The sequence below is a fragment of the Podarcis liolepis genome (genome assembly GCF_965112155.1).
Source record: "Podarcis liolepis genome assembly, chromosome: 1".
In the NCBI taxonomy this organism is placed as follows: Eukaryota; Metazoa; Chordata; class Lepidosauria; order Squamata; family Lacertidae; genus Podarcis; species Podarcis liolepis.
In genome coordinates, this window is record NC_139554.1 from 69,364,897 (window position 1) to 69,368,152 (window position 3,256).

Consider the following 3,256-nt stretch of genomic DNA (forward strand, 5'->3'; position numbering starts at 1 on the left):
GCGTGACGACCCGCCTTCTTCCTCCCGGAGGGTGACCTCCGTAAAGCGGTAGTTCTGCTGCCGCTGGCTCGGTGGAACCCGGCGGGACTCGCTTCTGAGCAAACACGCGTGGGGCGGCGGTCGTGTGCACGCGCCATTCAGAAGCGTGTCCCGAGTCAGCGGAAAGGCTGGAAAAGAGCCTTTGCACGCGTACCGGGGAGCAAGCCCCGTTGGCTTTCACTGGACTTGCTTCTGAGTAAACGTGCATACAGCTCTGCTGCGGATGTCCGCAATGGGCACCGAGAAAGGATCCACTTGTTACATTCTACAATGGTACCTCGGGTTAAGTACTTAATTCGTTCCGGAGGTCCGTACTTAACCTGAAACTGTTCTTAACCTGAAGCACCACTTTAGCTAATGGGGCCTCCTGCTGCCGCTGCGAGCATAATTTCTGTTCTCATCCTAAGGCAAAGTTCTTAACCTGAAGCACTATTTCTGAGTTAGTGGAGTCTGTAACCTGAAGCCTATGTAACCCGAGGTACTACTGTATATGTGGCAGTGTTCCCTGGGTGTGCTGCAGAGCAGCTGGTTTCTCTTTAGGTCACATTCACACCACAGCTTTCCCAAGGTAGCTTGAGAACTGTAGGATGCTGAGATTTGTAGCTCTGTTACAAGTCTACAGTTCCCAGTGTTATTTGCAAGAAGCCATGACTTTTTATGGGATATAAATGTGCTTTAGGTGTAGGGTGTGGGTGTTACCTTGCATCAGAATCCTAGGCATGTTTACTCCAAAATTCCACTCTTGTTGAATGGAGCTGGTTTCAGTGCCATTCTACTCTGGAGTGTCTAAGTGGAATTTACTTCTAACTACTGTACATCTGGGATGCGGGTGGCGCTGTGGGTTAAACCACAGAGCCTAGGACTTGCTGATCAAAAGGTTGGCGGTTTGAATCCCGTGGTGAGCTCCCGTTGCTCGGTCCCTGCTCCTGCCAACCTAGCAGTTCGAAAGCATGTCAAAGTGCAAGTAGATAAATAGGTACCACTCCGGCAGGAAGGTAAACGGTGTTTCCGTGCGCTGCTCTGGTTTGCCAGAAGCGGCTTAGTCATGCTGGCCACATGACCCAGAAGATGTACCCCGGCTCCCTTGGCCTATAAAGCGAGATGAGCACCACAACCCCAGAGTTGGTCACGAATGGACCTAATGGTCAGGGGTCCCTTTACCTTTACCTTTACTGTACATCTGGGTAAGGATTGGGATGTTAATCTCTGCACTAAAAATCCTCAAGATAAATGCTGAACACAGAATAGCCTTCTTTCAAACAGGCTCACTACAAAGTATGGTTGCCACCTTTTGTAAGCTCCTGTTACTCTGTCCCAGCTTCTGCCAACCTAGCAGTTCAAAAGCACACCAGTGCAAGTAGATAAATAGATACTGCTGCGGCGGGAAGGTAAACAGTGTTTCCGTACGGTCTGGCTTCTGTCACAGTGTTCCATTGCTCCAGAAGCGGTTTAGTCATGTTGGTCACAAGACCCAGAAAGCTGTCTGTGGACAAACGCCGGTACCCTCAGCCTGAAGCGAGATGAGCGCTGCACCCCATAGATGCCTTTGACTGGACTTAACCATCCTGGGGTCCTTACCTTTAACTTTTACCTAGTGTTTTGATCTATGCCATTTAAAAACTTTTTCAAGTTGCTCCCTATGAAATCTGTTAAGGAGAATGGAGAATCCCAGAACTATCTTTTTTACTTTATTATTCTGGCCAGTTGGCAACCCTAATTCTGAGCCATTTTCCTGGGATTCCTGGTATATTCTAAAGGTCTATATATAAAGTATTTGGTGCAGACTAGTTCCAGTTGCTGGTTGTTATTCTGCTGCCTGCCTGGGGCTTTCGGGTTCCGGCCAGCCTAAACATTGGCACCACCCATGACCAAGAAGCTCCATGGTGGGCTGTGTTAATCCAGAACTAGCTCCACAGAAAAAAAGAGTGGCTGGAGGGACAGGGTTGAATCCAGCTCTCTGCACAGCCACACTTGTGGGATATTTGGTTTTAATTTTATTTATATTGGCAAAAGCTTCTGCCGTGGCTTTTACTGGTGGAACTGTGTGCCAGAAATTTAAGAGAGGCGTGGGTAACTATTACATTATTGGGGTGCAGGCATTTGGGCAGAATCTGATTAAATGGTCCAAAGTCTTTATGGAGCTACTGTGTTTGCTGTCTGCAACAATTTTAAGACACTGTAGTTGTCTTGTTCGGGGTTTTATTAATGTTAACTGTTATATGTTTGTTTGTTCACCATTTTATAATCCACCCTGGGATCTCTACCCGATGAAGGGTAGTTTAGAAATTCAAATACATACATACTCAATTTTTGTTTTTACATTTCCAGTTTACCTAAACTGAGCCCTCAGTACAGCTTACAAATATATTGGGTGTTGGGGTTCTGCAGATGTTTTCAAATATGACTATATTTACCAGAAGAGTACCTGCAAAATCTTTGGGTTTTGTATGACATCAGAGTTCTAAGCTAAAAAGCTTTGTTCTTCCAAGTACAATTTTCTTCAGCCAGACAACAGTTTCTTTTGACTGTTAAGAACATTTCTGCCCCATTGTGCAAGGATTTGCATCCATGCACAGTTATCCATGCTGTCAGCAATTTTGTTGTTGGGCCATTTGGAAACTGCTGACTATGTAATGCAATGCACTGAGGAACATCTTTGCCTGGAATTGCCTTTTATGAGGAGCAGATGAACTCTTATTATGTGCTGCAGAAGGCTGTGACCTTCTGCATACAAGGCTGCTTTTTGGATTATGAAGGATTGTCAGCAGAGTATTACAATTCAGAGCAATCACTCCCTCTAACAGCAAACTTAGGTGGTTAACTGGCAATCAATTTGGCAGTGAAATGAGAACACCCAAACATAATGTAGTTTAAAGTTAATTCAATGCACACTGAAATCACATGGCTTCCCCTGAATAATTATGGGAACTGCAGCTCCCTACAGTTCCCAACATGCTTAACAAACTACAGTTCTCAGGATTATTTGGGGAAGAATGTGCTTTAAATATATCTAAATTGGCTGTTAGGAGCTTCTGAGTTTACAGAATGTTGATAGCTGTTGACCTGGGGTTGGGACCTAAAGAAAAGTCAGGCAGACTGCAAGTCTGCTAATGAGTCTGTGACTGAGAGCACTTTTAAGATACAGAATGTTCATTTTCAGCTGAACACAAAACCAGAAAAGAAAAAAGGGGAAGGCTAAGGAAGAAAAGGAATTCAT